General features: G+C 33.3%; 1 non-coding gene across 1 annotated transcript; it reads left to right on the plus strand.

Moving 5' to 3' along the window:
• Positions 1-22,005: 22,005 nt before the first annotated feature.
• On the plus strand, positions 22,006-22,112 carry LOC136201736 (small nucleolar RNA R71). The gene has a single exon (XR_010674078.1). It is a non-coding gene; the product is annotated as a small nucleolar RNA R71 (small nucleolar RNA).
• The last annotated feature ends 580 nt before the right edge of the window (positions 22,113-22,692 follow it).

The raw sequence follows: 22,692 nt of genomic DNA on the forward strand, positions 1-22,692 counted from the left end.
GAAGATTTAAAGTAAACATCATGATTTCCAATCAAGACCGAATGCTGAAAAATTGCACCTAATAGTTTTTATGGGATCACGCTAATTTTTTTATATTGTTGTGATTTCGTGCTTTGTGATTTTTTTTTAGTACATTTGTTTTTTTATGTTGGCATAGGATTTTATATTTATACACTTATTTCTTCAGATAATTTAGACCACTTAAAGTTGTTATTTTCATTGGAAAAATTGTACTGAATAGACAATAAATTTTATCTGGATTATTATTTTATAATTTTTTATGTGCTATATTTTTTTGGGCAAAGTATCAAAAGAAAGTTGTGGTTGGCTCTTATAAATAGCATTTGGTTTTAAAGTTCTCTAAGCTAAGTTCTATTGGCAATTATTAGTTTTTTAAATAACTCTGCTAATTGATGATGACATGTACAATTGCCAAGAAATTGATCAAGGACATATTAGTCTTAATTAGAAAATCCTAAATATTATAGGGTTCAGAAGTCTGAATATGATTTGGGAAATAATATAGGGTGAAGGGGTTTGCATATTTTTATATGTTACGTTTTTAAGATAAATACGTCCTTAGAACATCTCCAATGCAAGATGCTTGATAGAGTTTTTGATGACATGGAGGATGCTTGATTAATTTCTTACATTGGACTAACAAAGCTTGTTAAAATGATAATGATAATGTTGACACCTTTACTTTTTTCTTTGAAGAAAAAAAATAAAAAAAATAAAAATTGATTTAAGGCCCATTTGACTATTTGCTGCTCCTGTTTATTGGTTGCCTTTTAAAAATGCTGCTTTTTCAGAAAGCAAGGATTCCTTTTGCTTTTGTGAAAAGCTATTTTTCAACCCTAAAATGTAAATAGGAGGTGTCTAACCAAACACCGAAAACTCTATATTTTAAAGTGAAAAGACAAACGGAAGGTGAAAAGTAGATGACCAAACACCTCTTTAGTTGTCTACTGGAATTTTATGGTAATATTTATTATTAAAATAAATTATATATAAAATAATATTTTGTGGGACTATAGTAATAATATTTTAGAATTATGGAGATTTTTTAATTTTGTTTTATCCAAGGTGATGTGGACAAGGAAAAAAAATAAAATAATATATTTTAAAGATTATACATTAAATTTTGACAACATTAGGTTGCTTTTAGTCAATTGATATATCATCACAAATAAGCAATTTTTTTTTTTGGTTAAGAGAACATATTTTAGACTTTTATTTGCATTTTTGAACCATAAGTTTACAAATTGGGCCAACTATTGCTATTTTTTAAAATGAATTATATTAGACAAATTTGATTAGATAAAAATCCCTTTAGCTATATAACTACTTAGATTTTTCGTATATTTTATATTTTTAATGAAATTATGAGGAAGTTTTTTTTTTTTGCGATTTTCTTCCTTTCGCTTGAATCTTCTCGCCTTTTCTCCTGACTGATCTATCCTTATTTATTTCCTGAGGTTCTTATTTCTAAGAATCAACAATACACCAATTGTAATTCTGATAGGATCGTCTCGGAGGCAGCGCCTTGCATCCCCAGGAAACCCTCTTACGCGTCAATTGCATCACCTTCTAACTCTATCGCGGTTGCTTCCTTTGTTATGATTGACGATGACGGGAATCATATCTCGGTTGCTATATCTCAGGCGACATATGATTGTCGTTTGAAATCCTTCCAAAATGCTCTAATTGGTCGCTTAATACTATCAAAAGGGGGAACAACCATGGAGGATTTTGGAACTGAAATTAGCATTGACTAAAGCATGGGGATTACTCATACTGTGGAGATTAATCTCTTTGGGATGAGTTTTTTTTACCACGCATTGCTAAATGATTCTCGAGTAAAAAAACTCAGGATGGGGTTTTGACATTCTCAGTGTGAATTTGGAAGTTATTGATAGCCGATTCGTGGTGTCTCTCTATATTCGCATGCATGATGATCCATTTGTTCTTCGACTCAATCATCAAAGTCCAAAATATACTTCTTAGGGCTCTCAATCAGAGTATGACGAGGAAATTCTCACTAATTCCAAAAGGTTGTTCATAGCCCACATTCAATTTGGAATTCCTTTATATTACCGATATGCGTCATGCTTAAGGGAATAGGGGAAAAGGCATGATAAAGTTACAGGGATCAAAATTTAAAAGGGAGTTGTTGGATGGGTTGGAGGAGGGAGGTCTGGGGATTTTGATGGGTCCAAAATCCTTTGACCACCGTAATAAAATTAAAAGGTATTTTTAGGTTGATTAGTGGGTAAAGATCCCTCCCAACTACATTGTGGTCCTCATTTAGTCGTGATTGTATTTGATTGTTCCAATTGGAACCCGGTTCACATACATAATATTTATTTAGTGAAATTTATAAGGTTATTTAGATTTAAAAAATTATTTATAATTATGTTAAATATTAATTTAAATAATGTCAAACTAAGAAAATCATTGTTTTTTTATATATATTTTAAGAACTGTATTTTATAAATTAGGGGTTTAAGATTTTTCTTTTTAGGGTTTAGAATTTACGAATTAAGGTCTAAAATTTATAAATTAGTACATAAAATCATATGTTATTTGTGATATATAGAAAATAATGACATATTAAGATTTAAGTTTTGTAATATAATTTGATTGTAATTTCATAATCAGATATGATTTTCATTTAAATAGCCCTCAGATTGGGCGACATCAATTTCTACATGTCGGTAACTTACTAGTAATTGTAACTTTTATACTCTAGTGGATTTCCATGGAAGAATATTAACTTTTACTCTCGTTCTCGACCAGGTTCTAGTTCGGCCGAAAATCTCAATGCCAATTATTTCCTTTTTGAAATGGGTGCCTCCTTCTCACCTATTTGATGCCGCCATCGCCACCGGTTAGTCCAACAATTCATGGCTTTTGTCTTTCTTTTCTCACTGATTTTCCTTCTGACCCTTCTCTAACCATACTCAATGTTGCCGTACATTTGAGTCAAGTTGAATTATAGAACAAGGTTTTATTGCTACATTATGAGCGTTCATGGGTCAATTCAATGATTATTGGATATAAAAACAAATCCAATCCAATCAAATGGTTGTAAATAACTTATCCAACCCATGAATACTCCATAAAGTTGGATTGAATTGGTTTTGGTTTGTATTAGTTATTAACAACCAATCCATTAATTAATTTCATATAAAATTATACCTATTATTATTTTGATTAAATTAAATAATTAAATTTATTTATAGGGTTACCTTTTAAAAAAATTCATGTGGTTTCACGTTTTTACAGATCGGTTCTGTGATTTTTTTGCCTCGAAACAGACCTTATGATTTCCGTCGTTAGTAGATCAAGGCAAGGCCTTTAACACTGTTAAACTGCAGTGGTATTTTCGAAAAAATTGATTCTTTTTTTACTCTTCTTCTTCTTCTCTTTTTTTTTTGCTGGAATTCCTTAAATCTGAAATTCCTGATTTCTGGAAATTCTAGAATTCTAGAATGAACTCTGGAATCCAGATTCTTTCAGAAATTTCCAAAAAAAATTCAAAATGTCATATTTTTTAAATTTCAGAATTCTGAAACGAATTCTCGAATCAAGAATCATGAATTCTAGAATTTCTAGAAAAATTCTAAAATTCTAAAATTTTCTGGAATTTCTAAAATTTTCGAAAAAGTTCTAGAAGAATGTCTGAAATTCCATAATTTTCAAACGAGTTCAGGAATTTTTTTTTCAAGTTCCAGAACTTTTTGGAATTTCTAGAATTCTAGAACGAATTCTGAAAATTCTAGAATTTCTAGAAATTCCAATTTTTTTTTTTTTTGAAATTCTAGATTTTTGAAATTCCAAATTTTTCTGAAATTTCCAGAATTTTGGAACATTGAACCCCTTCTTCTATAGCTACGAATGTGAACTAATTCTCACTCTCCAAACTAATTCCAGCCCAGTTCTATATTTTATAATTATTAAGCTTTTTTGGTGGATTTGGTTAATTAACCCGTTAAATAAAAGGTAAAGTTCAAATAAAACCCCAGTGGTTTCACTAATTTTCAGATAAAGGACTGTGGTTTACTTTTTGTCAAAACGAGGATTGAGGTTTTTAACTTTAACAAAATAAGGACTTTTTCGATTGATACTATTAAAATCACCTTTGACGACTTCAAAAATGACATATTTTAAGAACTACTAATATTTTAAGCAACTTTAATTCTTCAACTTTTTTATTTTGAGATTGTTTAGATGACGTTTCGTAAAGAGAGAGAAAGTTAATGTTTAGAGAGAGAAAGTTCTAAAAAAGATGATTTTCGAAAATCGAAAATGCAGTTCCATAGAAAATATGACATTGAACAATTTTAATTCTTGAAAATTTTCATTTTCAGGTCGTTAAAGATTGTTTTAATAGCATTAATCCAAGTTTGAAACCTCAATCCTTGTTTTGACAAAAAGTAAACCACAGTCCTTTATCTGAAAATTAGTGAAACCATAAGGGTTTTATTTGAACTTTATCCTTAAATAAATTTATCCATGTATTAAAATTATATGAGTTTTGTTATAACTTATCCAATATAATAAATAAACCAATAAACTAGTTATTTTGGTTTTGTATTGGATTGAATTGGGTTAAATCCATGAATTGGTTAAAATATTGAACATTCATAACCATGACGCTGCCATTTTAGCAATACTCGATAAACTTTTTTTACAAGGCTTGAGTAATATAATTGCAGTTGTATTATAAATCATTTCACTCTCAAATTTCCCCTTCTTTTATTGGCCAATTTTATGAGTTTTTCTATTTAATTTGTTAGATATCCTTTATCATCTTTTGGATTTTTTAATTGTTTCCTCTACATTTACTCATAACTTATAAGAACCTTATGTTGGTGTATTGGTTCTTATAAAATATATATGTGTCACATTAATAAAGACATTAATATCTTGTGCTGTAATATGAATAGAGAATCCATTCATTGATAATCGTAAAACCATATCCCAAGTCTATTATTTCATGGGAATGATTAGCACCACAGACTTGTATATTCGACGACTGTATGGTAGTAATTGATACTAGCCATAGCACTTGATAAGTCAGTTGTGGATATGGGTACATGTGACTGGATCGATCCGCTCGAGAAAACTACATGGTGGTTGTGTCATTAGTTTTCTTAAGTAGGTCTCTAACTGTCTTCAGATCAAATTTCTTATAATATCAATGTGGGATCTGGTTCACTTTGACATACGCCTAACATGTCTGTAACAGGATGCCAGATACAGGTATGATTGGGTGAATAGGTGAACACATTGGTATTGATAGTGAAGTGATGGAATTACCATGAGATGATATCAAATGCCACTTGATAAGTGAGATTGATAAGTGTGTGGCTACACCCCGATAAGTAGTTTACTTATCTGATTTATTAATCTACTTAAGATCAAGAAATATCATAAACATCAGAGAGGATGGCAGCCGCCATGCCTCTAGTTTATAATATCGGTATCAAATGGTAAAAGACATTAAAAGATAACTACAGGGTCTCTCTGAAACTCTATCTTAGTTAGGGAAAGTAATGGTTTGCTAGAACTCACTTACTGTCTGTGAGCCATAAGCCCACTGCTAGCTAAGGACAGCCCCCATAGGATCGTGCACATCGAACATCTGAGTTAGAACTTATAGAACGGTACATTGGAGAGGTATAATTAATTAATTGATTGACAGTAAAATGTCAAGGTAATTAATTGGTGGTTAATTAATTAATTAATTGGTACTTTATGTCAAGGTAATTGATTAATGATCTTAAGTGTTGAGTATTTAATTGATTAATTAGTTTGCGGAATGTAATTAATTAATTTGTAATTTAATGAAATTGCATTCGGTGAATAATTAATTAAAGGCTTAAAGTGTTATTGAGCCCCTGACCTATTAAAAAATTTGGTATTTGGCCCCTGATCTATTATTCGGTCATATTTGGCCCCTGATCTATCCCAATTGGTAAAATTTCACCCAATTTAGATGGAAACTTGACAAAACCGTTATCCCTCCTCATATGTAATGATATTTTGACATATGAGCTTGACACGTCACACATCTTGAAGTTTATTTGGCATATAAACTCTCTTATGTCAAAATAATTAATTAGATTAAAAAATAAAACAGATTTCTAAACTAAAATTTATCAAATTTAAGTGTTAAAATATCGTCACGTGCTAATAGAATAACAATTATGTGAAGGATCAATTTAAATTGGGTGAAATTGCACCAAATGAAATAGGTCAGGGGCCAAATGTGATCAAATAATAGGCCAGGGACCAAATAACAAAATTTTGAATAGATCAAGGGTGAAATAGTTGTTTAAACCTTAGTTAAATTAATACGTCAATTTATTAATTAGTGTTATTTATTTAATTGAAATAATTAAATTTAATCCAATCATAATTAATTGCATAAAATAAATATTATTGGTATTTATTCATATTATTAGATTAGGATTGGATTAGTTTTATAATTAACCAATTAACCCTAAACTAATTAGGTTTAGGAATACACTGTATATAAATTAAAACACTCTAAACCTAATTAACTAATATACACATTCGGCCAAAACAATAATGGTTTCGGTAAGCAGATTATGAATGGCGGCCACCACTTTCTAGAATAGTGGAATATCTTGGCTAATTATAAAATCTCTCTAGTTCTTCTTCGTTCTTCGGCTAGCACCAATTCTACCTCAATAGCTATTCCTGCACCTGACTATGGAGATCTTACTACCTTGTGGATTCTTCAGCCGTCTCTAGAAGAGACAGTCCGGGTATGTTTGTATCCATAAACGGATCAAAACGTTTTATTCAATCAATGGTTAACAGACAAAGATTAAGCTATAAGAGATTAAAAATAAATTTTAAACCGTAATTCCGTCGCGTTACAGTTGATTAACTGGCTATAATCCTTAACAGTGGTATCAGAGTCATGGTTTAATCCGTTTTTATTGATTGAAAATTAATAAAATTTGGTTTTTATTGCTTTTCCAAATCAATTTTGAGAATTCCTATTAATTCCTATGTTTAGTAATTAGTTTAGGAAATTTTGCAATATATATTTTCTGTTTTTTTTTTTTTGTGTGTGTTTAGTTGTGCTGAAATTTAATTTTAAAACAGTAAATAAAATTACAGATTATATATATGGAAAAAAAAATTTAATGGACACATAACAACAATCGTGGGACTGTTGTCCGTGAACAGCAGCCCCGCGGCTGCTGTTGGGCGGACAACAACACTGATGTTGTCAGCCAGACATCAGTCAAGAGGCTGCTGTCCGCGGACAGTAGCCCCGTCACTGTCTCGGGTCCGTCAAAAATTCAGAATTAGTTTAATTTGGATTTAATGAGACTGGTTTTAATCTTTAAAAAAAATTCATGGGTAATTTAATAAAATCAGGGCCCTAATACCGTTTAATTTATTAAACGCATTTTGAATAAAATTAATTGGTATTAAAATGTTTTTTATTGGCATGCATATTTAATTTTAATCGAATTGATAATTTGTGTAAAATTGGATATGGTTAATTTGTGAAATTGGCCCAATAGACCGTGACACCGGTTTAAATTGGGAGCGCTAAATTTTAGATATGCGACGATCCTAAAAATCTAGTGGGAGCAAAATTATAATTTTGCATACAAATGGATGTTAACCGTTTGGGCCTTTATGGGCCTTAGTCACGTATGGTAAAAATTGGCGATTTAACGCTAAGTAAATCGGCTTAACTTTATTAGATGGTTTTGGAATGCCATGATCATACAACGTGTTATAGAGTTCTATGGGCCCTAAATTAAAGTCGGTTTGTAATTTAATTATTTATGGAAATATGGCATGCGTGCCATTCTTCTATTAATGTAATTTGAAATCTAATCGAAACAATTGGCGAGGGACGCAAGGATTGAAAAAATCCATATTGGGTCTCTAGCGCCATTATAAAACTTTGCTAGATAATTGATCTTTTTTTTAGCTATTACAGATGAATTAAAGACGAGTAAATAAAGATGCGAAATTGACACAGATTTTGAGGGAAAGTCAATTTACTGATAGGGAATCATTTAATTACAATGAATTGATGAAATGGAAGTAATTACAGTCAAATTTATGTCTATTACAAAAATAGATAAATTAATTGTAGATATTGAGTATAAAATAAAATATGAACGATATATCAATTGAAAAGAGAAAACGAAATAACAGAATTAAAATGCTAAATATAGAATAAAAAGCAATTTGAAACGATAAACTTGGGGCCAATAAATGGCTAGCTTCGATAAATCTTAAAGTTGGCCTTGATTCCACATGTGTGAGGGCGTCTTGAACGATCGATCATATGAACACCCTTTATGCAAAACTTGATATTAATTTGACGGTGAATGATTTTGATACTTGGGGAATTTTAGGTTTAGAATCGCAATTGATAAATGATTTTGAATTGGAATTGAATATCGAATATGAGAAATTAAACAATTGTTAAATAAAGCAAGAGGGATGAATCTAGATTCAATCAATTTGATGTCATAAAACACTAAATGGAACAAGATTTATGAAAGCTGAAACCGAAAATCGATACACAAAAACATGTATAAAATGAGCTTCTGAACACAGAATTGAGCAAAATGAAGCCTAGAATCAAATTTAGGATGTTGGGAACAACATTAAAGTGAAAATTTAGACCAAAAATAGACTATATAATATCGAAAGAGGCCACAAAAAAATCTGAGCAGAATGTGTAAAAGAAGAACAAAAACTGAAAATTATGAACTTCGAACAATAAAAACTCTAAAAAATGGATTTTGAATAGATGAATTAAAGAGAGAAAGCTAAGATTTGCTCACTTTGAGCTGGGGAAACTCGAAAAACCAAGGCAAAAAAGTCAAAAGAAAAGACTCAAAAGATTGAGAAGAAAGGGTTGTGTTGATGTTTGTTGTGTCTTATTATGTGTTGAAATGAGGAGAAGGAGGGCTCTATTTATAGTTGAATAGGGTGAGTTTAGTTGTAAATGACTCCTAACTTCCATCCACTAACTACTAACTTTCTTTACTTTTAGTTTATTTAGTTGCTATGTACGTGGGTAGTTGTTGAGCGATTTCCGCAAGTGCACGGTATACGCTTGTAGTAATAAAAGATATCGATCCCACAGGGAACGTTTTTTAACAAAAACTTATTTTGAATTGGTTAAATATACTTTTAAGATTTATAATATGGAAAATCGTTAAATCAGATTTGGTTTTGAAATTGCTAGAATGAGAATTAGAATAGAGTATAAAAATGTTAGAAAATACTTCTGACTTAGGAATGAATTTACAAAACAGGATTGTTTAGTTCTTTAGAAAAGTAAACAAGTGTATTCGTTTGCATTAAGCAAAGAAAAAAACTTTAAACTTTGTATAAATTATAACGATGAAATAAATGACGGAACCTCTAATTTTTAGGATTTGAACTTTAGTCAATCCTCCTACGGCCGGGTTAGATCGCTACCTTAACCAAATTAAAACTCTACCGAGATATCAATTTGTCTAAGTATTCAACAAAGTTTCCTTGTAAAGATTTTGAATTAAACTACGTTTTAATGAAAACACCGGCAATCCACTTCGGATCCTTTACCAAAGTGCTGCATAAAAATCTATCGAATAGAACGGATTTTATTAGATGAAACATAAATTTGATACAAGTTTACAGAGAACAAGGAGCATGAAAACATTCAATGGCGTGCAAGTAAACGAGTTGTCAATCCTTTCCTTGGGTTTCGTTAGAGTTTTTCAGACTCAGGGGCGGATTCTCTACTCAATCTTCTCGCTGTAACTTCGTAATAGGGATGCAGTCGGCCTCTACCAAAATGTAAACTAATATGAACAAATCTAAACGCGACTGTGTTTGTTATTATTGAATAAACAATGTGTGTACATCATATTGCTTTTTACAGAAATGAAATCTAAATTCTGAATCACTTGACTCGGAATTTCTGCATAAATTCTATACTAATCTCTTTCTTCTATATCTTTCCAACTCTCCATCAACTCTTTATTTATAGATGTTGAAGAGTCGTGGTTGAAGTGTCGTGTCCGTTGTGAAGGATCGTATCCTCTGCGAAGAGACGTCTTTATCCACCCGAACGAACGCGTTTCTTTGAATTAAACATGTGTTCATTGTACTTGGAGGAATTTCTGCACTTACCGAGAATATTTAATTCTCGGTCGAGAATGGGGGAGAATTTATTTGGTCTTCAAACGAAGGGAAGGAGCTGCTGAAAAACGCGTGTCGCGATCGAGAATTTGAGATTCTCGGTCGCGGTTTTGTAAATTCTCTACCGAGAATCTTGTTTCCTCAACCGAGAATGTGACATCTTCTTCTGTTTCTGACTTCGTCTTTGTCCTCGTTTAGGTGTAATTGATCTTCGTCGTCTTTGACTCTTTTTGTAGGGTTTTTATTCTGTTTTTAAGCTCTTTTCGTTCCTATTTGGATTTTACCAAATATTTAGGTACCTTGCAAGAAAGAAACATATTCGAACGTAAAAGTATTCTAAACAAGTATAAATAGCACAAATTCGTAGCAATATTGATGTAATTATTGATGATATATTAGGTATATTTTGGGCTTAATAAATCTGCACACTTAATCTTTTGCTAGTCCCGAGCAAAATTTCACTGATTTTATTCTTTAACTAATCTCTTTATGAAAATAAAACATATATCTCTGTATTATCTTTTGAATTAGTTAAGCCGAAAAAGACTAACTTCGCATGACAAATTTATACGCAAAATATCAAACTAACTTAGTATAAATACGATATATCATTCGTCTTATATTTTCAATTTTGAATTGAAGTATTCGGGACGATATAAGCACGCATGTTATTGAGTCTTTCGTCTCAAGGCATTTCAAAGCACAAAATTTCCTTTCCCAAACCTAAACTAATATATGAGATATACTAAATTTAAATAAGTACTTAGGTTAATTTATTTACTTGGTTACGCCCGAGATAAGGGTGGTCTTGATCGTAACCTTATACGTATTTTTACTTTGTGTTCGCTTAAGAGGTACCGACCATGCCATGGGTGGACGCAATCGTTACTTTAAACTTAAACACGTTTATTATTATTATTAAACGTTCCTTCCATACCTCGATTGTGATAAGGGTGGTCGCAACCGTGGCCAAAAGTAAACGGTACTTAATTTTCTTCCCTTTCATACCTCGATTGTGATAAGGTTGGTCTCAATCGTGGCCAAAAGTTAAGAATTCAACTAATTGATTAATTAATTTGAAATATAAAATTTAAATTGTAAATTGGGAAAAAGAAAGATAGCACATTCATCCTATATTGACTTAAAATTCAACATGTATTATGGCTAAAGTTTCCTTAAAAACTTCAATTGGTGTTAATGTAAGACGAAATTCAAACCGAGCTAAAATTTGTTAGTTCAATTTAATGCCTATAAACCTAATTGGAAATTTAAAATAAGATTTATTGAATCATGATTTGCATGATATAAAATAGAGATTGAAATAAAGAATTTTTTTACTTTAATACATTTACTCGAGACAATTTTTACTTAAAATCGTGTCGAAGATTTGTGAAAAATTTCAAAAATATTGCCCGTATAGAAATATATTATTTCTATTGATAAAGATAACCTAAAAATAATCATATTAACTGATGATTAATTTATAAACATATGAAAATATTAAATATATTGTGTTGCAATATGTGTTGCATTTGCATAAAACAAGTGTTGCATTTTGCATTTAAAAATATTATTCGTTGCATTTATTCGTATATGTTTAAATGATATATGTATATCTCCTCCCACACTTAAATTGGACCATGTCCTCATTGGTGCAAAAATGAACATAACATGAAAAATAAGCACGAAATAAAGCATACGAAAATAAAAATAGAATGTAGCAAATAAAAATCATTCAACATAAAATTAAAAATTGTACGAAACATAATAAAAAGAAATATTGTACCAAACTTAACAAGATAACAAGAAAAATAAAAGAGACAACCTAGGCATGAGGCGGGGAATCTGGAGGTGTTGGTGAAGTCTCCACATTGCAGCGACGGAAAAATGAAAGCATCCGATGCCGAGTAGACCTATGTTCGCGCCTCAAAGTATTGAGGTTGTCATTCATCACCATATTGTTCTGCACCAAATCATCAATTCTTAAATTCATTTGGCGATTATTGGAATTGATTTGGTTCAAAATCCGCCTTAAGTCCACCGGATTGTCTTCTTGAGGTACTTGGGTGGTTGAGCCGGCGGTGCATCTTCCTTGCCTTCCGCCTCGCCTCCTCCTTCGGTACCTACAAATTGAGAACTTGAAGCGCCTCCACCCATAGTGCCACGAAGATGGGCAATACGGGAAGCATATGATATAAAAACAGGAGGAACCAAAGTAAGCAATAAGTGAGCCCGCTCAAGTGCCGAAATGTCCAAAATTGGAACATACCCATGGTAGGTGGACATGTCATAATCGGCCAATTCACCCCGTGCTCCCAAAGCAATAGCCGTGATAAAATTACCAAGAGGGACTTGAATTGTGGAAGCCCTCGAAGCACAAAATAAATTGTCAAACAACATACCGATGCTATCAACCCTCAAACCCTTAAACAGACTATCCAAAACAAACAAATCCCGAACTTGAATCTTAGAGCTTTCAACACGACCAAACAAGGAAAAACTCAAATATTTGTGAAAGAAGAACACACAATTGTCCTTAATCAACTTGCTTGAAGTGTTTTTGGAATTAAAATATTCTTGATCCGAAAGAGTTTGCCAAATAGAGTCATTATCAAAATCCTTAGGCTTGTCATAAAAATCAGTAGTAGGGAAACCAAACATATTTCCCATAGCTTCATAATCAATGGTGTAAGTCACACCATTATTCCTAAAAGAAATTGGTGTCTTCTTCTTGTTCATGGTCAAGGTGACCAAAAACTCTACCACGTATTCATGAATACGGGGAAAACGCATAGAAACAAATTCTTACCAACCCAATGTTTCAATAAAAGCATCAATTCTAGTAGAGAAATCCAATGCTCTTACCGAATCGAAGTCAAGGAAGTGCATATCCACAAACTCCCGCTTGGAATTGGAAAAGTGAAGAAATCGAGCGGCTTCCTCCTCCGTTTCGATATCGAAATAGGCTCCGCAATGAATACGAAGGCGATTAGCTTCCGTAACCGGAGGCTTTTGACCAACACGCTTTTGTCTAGGCATGGTAATGGTGGTGGCTAGGGTTAAGCAAAGAAGAAAAAGAAGAAGTGAAGAAAAGAGAGAAAAGCAAAGGATGAAGATGAAGTGAGAGTTGTAAAATGAGGTAATGAATTGAGAAGAGAGAAGAGAGGGTAAAGAATAATTGGGGAAGAGGAAAAGTAATGTATGGGGAAGAGGTTAAGGTAGGTGATTGGATGAAATTTGAGGTGATGTGAGGTTTGTGTAAGGAGTAGGTTTATATAGGGTGAAATAGGGAGATGTGGAGGTTGAATAGGAATAGGAATAGGCTTGAAATAGGTCAAAAATCCGGAATAACTCTGCCTATAGCTCGCGTGTCGCGACCGAGAATGTCGATCCGCGGTCGCGGCACGCGAAAATCAGAGATTTTTTTGCTCTGATTTCGGCCTGTTTTTGCTGGACTTACCGAGAATTTTAAATTCTCGACCGAGAATTGGTCAAAAGTGGCTGTTTAGGTGCCTTTTGACTTGGTTTGTGCAATTTAATTGGTTAATTGTGTGCTGAACTTAATATAAACTGTACCTGCACTTAAAACTAGAATAAATAACATTAATTGCAAGGAAAACCAAAGGTTTATCCTTATTAATTGGAATTAGAGGAAAATAAATGGTATATGAAGAATTAATGAAACATTAATGCACATTTATGCATACAAGTTAAAAGAATCATATTAAGTGCATATTAAGTTCATATTAATACATATTAAATGCATGTATTTAATCAATTGAATTAATTGAATGAAAATTTAATGTATTGAACACAATGAATTAAGTTTATGAAGTGAGATTATGTGTTGATTAAGAAACCATACTAGTTTATTCTAAGCATTTTTTTATCGTCATTTAACCAAGAATAATTAGAATTGGTCAACATTTAATGGACTTAGTATAGATTTATCCATGAGAAAATGGAACAAATATATTTAACTATTAGAAAAGCAATAAATGAACTAAGATGAATAGAAAATTTGATTTATTAAATTAACACATATGTACAAAACATAAAAATAAAGAATTGAATTACAACAAAATAAGGAAATATGTACAAAATAAAATTGAAAAACCTAAACTATTCTATATATTCATCCCTATCAAGCGGGATTTCTGTGGCCCTATAGTGGTCAATTTTCAACTGCACGAAAGCTTAACGTTTCGGTGCAGAAAGAAAATGCGGGCCTGCACGAAAGACACGTTTCACGAGTCCTTCAAACTCTAAAAACTCATAGTCTATCGTCGGGAAGAATTCATCATCACTCCAAGGAACATCAATGGTACCCTTGGTACCGAGAATTATTCCACAGATTATATTTCCGAACCCAATCTTTTTATCCTTAGATCGAGAAGCGGCGACAAGACCCTCCATCAGAATTTTTGAAGAATCAACTGTATTTCCTTGGAATATATCTCCAAGAACATATAAATCGGTGTCACGGACCACACTACTAAATGTGCGACCGAACAAACTGTGACATAAGAATTTGTGTAAATACAACATGGAGTTGGAGTGAAAGGAATGATTGTAGGCGAGTCTAGGATTGAAACGCCAAAAACCAGTAAGCATTCTCCATATGTCTATGGATGTCATGTCTTTGCCAGGATGATGTTTGATTGCATCCCTCGGGGGAAAACCAAACCAGGCCTGCACCTCTGGATAGCCAAAAGTAAAGATTTCACCATATCGACGAAAACTAAGACGGACCCGTCGTTTGTTAACAAAACGAACGGTACAGAAAAATTCCAGAATCCAATCGCCAATGATTGGAAATCGCATGTTGGTGAATTTTGTCCACCCTAAGCGTTCCAAATAGTGACTCATGTCATCACTTATACCAAGTTGATCATTCAAGAAGTCATCCATATATAACATTCCGACGAAGAATGTATAATGAAGCCTCCAGTAGCGCCTTCCTTCATCATGATTGAAGATAGGAAATGGCGCCCTGTATCGTTTGGATAAGTCTGGACGTTTGTTGCTTGAAGCAGCATTTTTCTTTGAGGTTTTGTGTTTAGTAGGCATGGTAAAGAACTAAAGAAACAAGGTGTCTGTAACTTAGGGAAAAATGGTTTTTGAAGAAAATCAGAAAATTGATCTGACAAAGATGAAAAGAATGTAACAGAACTATGATCCTCTAGGACTTATTTATAAGATTTTAGGATGAAATGAGGTGTTGTTTTGATGCGAAAAGGCATAAAATTATACCTTTCTGAATTGAAGAAACTTAATTTTTCGTTTATGAAAATGTTTGTCTACAGGTTGAAGATGATTCAGGTCCGATGGTGCAAAAATAGCGCGTGTCACGACCGAGAATTCTAATTTCTCAGTCGCGACACGCTGATTTCCTTACGAAAATCAAGCGTCGAAACCTATTTCCTGATTCTCGGCCGAGAATTAAATATTCTCGGTAAGTTCAGAAAAAACCTTACCTATTTGGACAATTTTAAAAAGGAGAATTCTCGACCGAGAATTCCAAATTCTCGGTAGAGAATCGCCTAAATCTTCAAATTCGAACTAATTACCTAAAATCAAATTTAAAATCATGAAATAAATATAATTTATGCATCTAAATCATAATATAAAGTCATGTAATCATAAAGATGGCATGTGTAAAACAAAAAAAAAATTTAATAATTAATTAAGAATGAAAAATGGAAATGAATAAAAATTTAAAAGAAAATAAAACAAAATAAGCTGTGTTATAAAAGCTAAACGAATTCTTACCAAAAAAAAGAAAAGCTAAACGAATTATACTTCAGATAATCTTGTTACGAACTCAATTCCTATATTCAAAACATTTTCGTAATAAATTTTGCATCGATTACCATTAACTTTGAAACGAACTCCGTTAGTGTTGGTCCCTTGTAAGGTTGCAAATATAGTTCCAAGGGGGGGGGGGGGGTTGGGAACTATTTGACCTTTTTAATTGATTAGGGCAAATTTATTTTTCTTAAGAAAAGATTATATGACAGCGGCGCTGATCAATCGACAAGACACTGGCTTAGTCAACTAGTGACTAGGTCAGTTTCGTTGCTTAGGTCAGGAAATAGCACTTGGAGTCTATTCCTGAACTAATTCGTTGATAGCGCACAACTCAGCTTGACCTCTTTTACTTGGTCAGTTTTAGTTTGTTTTAAGCAAGCAATATAAATAAGGAGTTAAAGTTTAGAAATACTTCACTCAGCAGATTTATCCAGGTTCGGCTTCTTCCAAGCCTACGTCCTGTCCCCGGAACACTTCCGAGATTTCAAATCCTCTACTGAGCTCTTTAAAGGTAGAGCCTCAAACCTTTTACAATATCAGCAATTGAGTATGACAAGAGTACCTTCCTCTATACTTCTACTCAATCCTAATCTCTCCGCTGAGTACTTAAAACCGAGTACTCAGCCTCTCCTTTCTATTCCTAGAAATGATTAAGATTTGTCCTAAACAACAATTGCTAGAACACCTTAGATGATTGAGGATCAATCACTCTAGACTTTTACACAAATGAATAAGCTTGTGGTGTAAGAATTTGCTTTGCTTTTGATGGAGAACTTTTTGTACACGTTTGGTCAGCGTAACGGCTTTTGCTCAAAGTTCTCTATTGAATGTGGATTCTGAATGCTCTATTTATAGAGAGATGTGAGAGCTTCTGGTTATTTCGAATTTCGAAATAACCGTTGGAGGGAAACGGCTTCATGTTGCTTTCACTCAGTCTGTTCAGCAGTTCTCTTAGCCAATCAGATTCCAACATCTTCTGTTCTTCGGTCAGTGTGGCAGTATGTTCCTCCAAATCGGGTAATGTCAAACAGACAGCTTCCTGCGTCTTCTGTTCTTTACCAACAGAGGAAATACTTGGTCTGGAAGTTGCTTTGTGGTCAGCGGCTGTCTTGTACGTTTTGTCGAGACAGCTCAGCAGCTTCATACCGAAGTTGTCTACGTGGATCTTCTCGATCCTTCATTGGTGAGCTCCGTTTCAATACTCAACGGCAGCGTTTTGAAATACGCGGGCTGAGTGATCTTGGGCTTGTTTGACTTGGGCTTTGACTTCCATATAGGGCTTGGGCCTTATGATCTTTATGTCTTACAACAATTATAAACTCAACATTGAACAAACACATTAGTAACCATAAATCAAAGCATTTAAACTTAGTGTGTTGTAGAATATTTAATTTCACTTAATTAATTTTGCATTGATTACCATTAACTTTGAAACGAACTCCGTTAGGTCCTTCAAGTTCTAAAGAACCACAATCGAATGTTTTGACGACTAAATATGAGCCTATCCATCTGGACTTAAGTTTTCCTGGAAATAAACGGAGTCGTGAATTAAATAACAGCACCTTATCCCCAATATTAAAGTTTTTGACTTTAATCTTGGCATCGTGCCATTTTTTCACTTTTTCTTTATATATCTTCGCATTTTCGTAAGATAAATGACGTAACTCATCTAACTCATTTAAATTGAGCAATCGTTTTTTACCTGCTTGGTGCAAATCAAAGTTAAGTTCCCTAATAGCCCAATAGGCTTTATGCTCTAATTCGACTGGTAAATGACATGCTTTCCCATACACTAATCGGTATGGAGTCATTCCTATTGGAGTTTTAAATGCAGTACGGTATGCCCATAACGCATTGTTTAGTTTATAAGACCAATCTTTTCTTGAAGATAAAACTGTTTTCTCTAGAATCCATTTGAGTTCTTTATTTGATATCTCTACCTGACCATTTGACTGAGGATGGTATGGCGTTGACACGCGATGGCGTACTCCATATTTTTTCATAAGTATATCAAAACTTCGGTTTATAAAATGGGTACCGCCATCACTAACGATGACTCTAGGACAACCAAATCTACAAAATATATCGTCAAGAAAACCAACAACTACTTTAGAATCGTTTGTCAGGGTTGCAATTGCTTCAACCCACTTTGAAACATAATCTACGACGACTAATATGTAAGTTTTACCATTAGAAGGAGGAAAAGGTCCCATGAAATCTATTTCCCACATGTCGAAGACTTCAACTTCTAACATGGTCGTGAGGGGCATCTCATCTTTCCTTCCTAAATTTCCTGTTCTTTGGCACTTATCACAACGAGTAATAAATGAACGGATGTCTTTAAACATCGTAGGCCAAAAGAAACCACATTCAAATATTCTAGCTACCGTCTTACTAACTCCATTATGTCCTCCATAAGAGCTAGAATGGCATTCTGACATTATAGATTCATATTCATTTTCACTAACGCATCTCCTAATTATCCCGTCACCATAAGTTCTGAACAAAAAAGGATCTTCCCAAAAATACTGTTTAATGTCAAAGAAGAATTTCTTCTTTTGTTGGAAAGTTAATCCTTCCGGAACAATATTGGCTGCAAGATAGTTTGCAAAATCTGCGTACCATGGTGACATGACACTTTTTATTTGATAGAGATTTTCATCGGGGAAATCATCTCGTATACCGTCAGTTTCACCTATAGGACCGTTTTCATCTTCGAGTCTTGATAGATGATCGACGACAAGGTTTTCTACTCCCTTTTTGTCTTTAATTTCTATATCAAATTCTTGTAACAATAAAACCCATCTAATTAGACGTGGTTTTGCATCTTTTTTAGCAAATAAATACCTTAAAGCTGCATGATCAGTATAAATAATAACTTTCGAACCTAACAAGTATGACCTAAACTTATCGCATGCAAAGACTACATCTAACATTTCCTTTTCAGTTGTGGTGTAGTTTAATTGTGCACCAGACAGTGTGTGACTTGCATGATAAATGACATGAAGTTTCTTATCCTTCATTTGACCTAAAACACATCCAACAGCTAAGTCACTTGCATTACACATAATTTCAAAAGGTAAATCCCAATCGGGTTTAGCAATAATAGGTGCACTGACTAGAGCTGTTTTCAATGTTTCGAAAGCTTTAATGCAATCTTCATTAAAATCAAAGGTTGAATCTTTCATGAGTAAATTAGCAAGTGGTTTGGAAATTACAGAGAAATTCTTAATAAATCTTCTGTAAAAACCTATATGTCCTAAAAATGACCTTACTCCCTTAACAGTAGTTGGAGGGGGTAATTTTTCTATTACTGAAGTTTTTGCTCTATCCACTTCTAATCCTTTTTCAGATATTTTGTGACCTAAAACAATTTATTCGTCAACCATGAAATGATATTTTTCCCAGTTTAATATTAAATTTGTTTCTTCACACCTAGACAAAACTTTATCCAAGTTTTGTAGGCATGAATCGAAAGAATCTCCATAAATGGAAAAATCATCCATAAAAACTTCCATGATATCTTCAATGAAATCATTAAAAATTGCAGTCATACAACGTTGAAATATTGCTGGTGCGTTACATAGACCAAAGGGCATCCTTCTATATGCAAATGTTCCGTAAGGACATGTGAAGGTTGTTTTGTCTTGGTCATCTGGGTAAATATATATTTGAAAGAATCCGGAGTAACCATCTAGAAAACAATAAAAAGCATGACCAGCTATCCTTGCGATCATTTGATCGATGAAAGGAAGAGGAAAATGATCCTTCCTAGTTGCTTTATTAAGGTTCCTATAATCTATACAAACCCTCCAACCGGTGGTGGTTTGTGTAGGTATTAATTCACCTTCGTCATTTTTTACAACAGTTATGCCTCCCTTTTTGGGTACACAATGGATCGGACTAACCCATTCACTATCCGAAATAGGATAAATAATTCCATTGTCTAGAAGTTTAGTAATCTCATTTTTTACTACTTCTTTCATATTTGGATTGAGGCGTCTTTGCCTATCTGCTTTAGGTGGCTTATCTTCTTCTAAGTGAATTCTGTGCATTACAATACTAGAATTAATTCCTTTTAAGTCTGAAATTTGCCAACCCATACTTCCTATCCTATTTCTAACAACTTCTTTCAATTTCTCTTCTTGAACCTGTGTTAATTTGTTAGAGATAATTATAGGTAGAGAATCGCCTTCGCCTAAGAAAGCGTACCTCAAATGACTGGGTAATTCTTTAAGTTCTAATTTAGGTGGAACTATAATTGAAGGCGGAACTGGTCCATCTTCTCGAATCAAAGGCTCTGGGTCCTTATCTTCTAATTCCTCACTCATTATAGGTTCTATTATTTCTTCATTTTGAACAATGTCATTTACACATTCTTCAACTAGATCAAGTTTCATACAAGCGAAATCCTCCATAGGATACTTCATTGCTTGATTCATATCAAACTCGATCTTATCGTCTCCTATTCGTAAAACTACTTTCCTTTCCGACACATCGACTAGAGCACGTCTCGTGTTCATGAACGGTCTACCAAAGATTAGCGGACAATTAACGTCATATGCAAAATCTAATATCACGAAATCGGTAGGAAAAATAAATTTGTCAACTTTAACTAAAACATCCTCAATTATACCATATGGTCTTTTAGTGGTTTGATCCGCTAATTGCAAAACCATATTGGTACGTTTGATATCTTCTTCTAAGCCTAACTTATTAAAAATAGATAATGGCATCAAGTTTATGCTTGCTCCTAAATCACAAAGACAACTTGGGAATTCAATATCTCCCAATTTACACGGAATGGTAAAACATCCGGGATCTTTGAGTTTAGTGGGTAAATTACTCGACACAATTGAACTGCAATCTTCGGTTAGTGAAATGGATGAAATTCCTTCCCAACTGATTTTCTTTGAAATTAAATCTTTTAGGAATTTACCATAATTGGGAATTTGCGTAATCGCATCCATAAACGTCAAATTAATATGCAAATTTTTAAGTTTGTCTAAAAATGTTAAAAGTTGTTTGTCATAGTCCTTATTTCGGACTTTGTGTGGAAAAGGTGGTTTGGGTACAAAAGTTTTTGTACTCAGGTCAATTGGTGTATCTTTTTGATTTAATGTATCTTCTTTGGATTTTGGTAAATCAGTTCCTGGTAAAGTTGAATTTCCGGGCATTTCCGGACCTAAGTAATTTTTCCCTGAACGAAGAGTGATAGCCTTTAACATGCTCTTTCGGATTTTCTTCCGGATGGCTTGGAAGGCTTCCATCTTTGCGGGATGGAATTGATTTAGCGAGTTGTCCAATTTGAACCTTCAAATTATGGATGCTAGATGATTGGTTTTTAATAAGCTGATCGAATTTATTCTCGATCCGTTTAAAACCATCGTCGTGATTACTTATTTTTCCGCTCATAGCATCAATAAATTTGTCGATTTTAGAAGATAAAGTGCTAATCGTATCTCTTGATTGATTTTGATAATTAGTGGTACGATTTTGATTAGCATTAGCATTATTATTGTTATCTCTCCAGTTAAAGTTAGAATGATTTCTCCATCCAGGATTATATGTATTGAGTAAGGGTTATTAGTTTGGTTTTGCCCTTGGATAAAATTTACCTGTTTAATTTCGCTCATACCTTCATAATCTACATCCGTTTGGATTGACTTACCATTAGGATCACACGGTGCCATAAACCTATCAATTTTGTGCGATAAGGCAGAAAATTGGGCTTGCAACATCGCAACTAGATCAAGATTCACTATAACTTTAACTAATGACGTAGTTGAGGATGATGGTTTCGCCATTGGTACGTGTGCACGCTCCGCGGGCCACATACTACTGTTGATTGCCATTTCCTCCAAAAGTTCTCTTGCTTGGGCCGATGTTTTCTTCATGAATAACCCTCCAGACATAGCGTCCAATAAACCTCTAGTTGTAGGATTTAGTCCATTATAAAATGTTTGCATTAAAAGTTCAGCGGACAATTGGTGGTGTGGGCATAAACGTTGAAGTTCTTTAAAACATTCCTAAGCCTGATAAAGAGTTTCATTATCATTTTGAGAAAAAGATGTTAACTCTTTAATGACTCTTGCGGTTTTTGCTAAAGGAATTTTTTTTGATAAAAATGCTTGGGCTAATTGCTCCCAAGTCTCAAATGATGCGGCTGGCATAGAAGTTAACCATTCTTTGGCTCGATCCTTCAAAGTAAAAAGAAAAAGGCGAAGATTGATTGCTTCCGCAGTCACATTCGGTATTTTAAAAGTGTCACAAATTTCTAAGAAATTTGTCAAATGGGTGTTAGGATTTTCGTTAGGTAACCCGTAAAATGTTACGTTATTTTGTAACATATTAAGCAATGCTGGCTTAATCTCAAATTGATTTGCATTTATTTGGGGTCTAACTATACTGTTTGTTACACCGGCCACTCCTGGCCTAGCGTAATCCATGAGTGTGGCCATAACTTCTGGCTCAGTAATTCTAGTTTTTATTGGAGTTTTGTTTTTGTTTTTCTTATCATTCTTGTTCTTTTTAAGAGTTCTTTCAATTTCTGGGTCAATAGGATCTGGTGACATGCCCGGACTTCGAGAACTGCGCATGAACCTGAAATTTCGCACGAACCGAAACTACCTTCAAAACAGAATTTGAAAAATAAATATGTTAGTAACTTAA

The sequence above is a fragment of the Euphorbia lathyris genome, chromosome 7 (assembly GCF_963576675.1).
Source record: "Euphorbia lathyris chromosome 7, ddEupLath1.1, whole genome shotgun sequence".
Classification (NCBI taxonomy): Eukaryota; Viridiplantae; Streptophyta; class Magnoliopsida; order Malpighiales; family Euphorbiaceae; genus Euphorbia; species Euphorbia lathyris.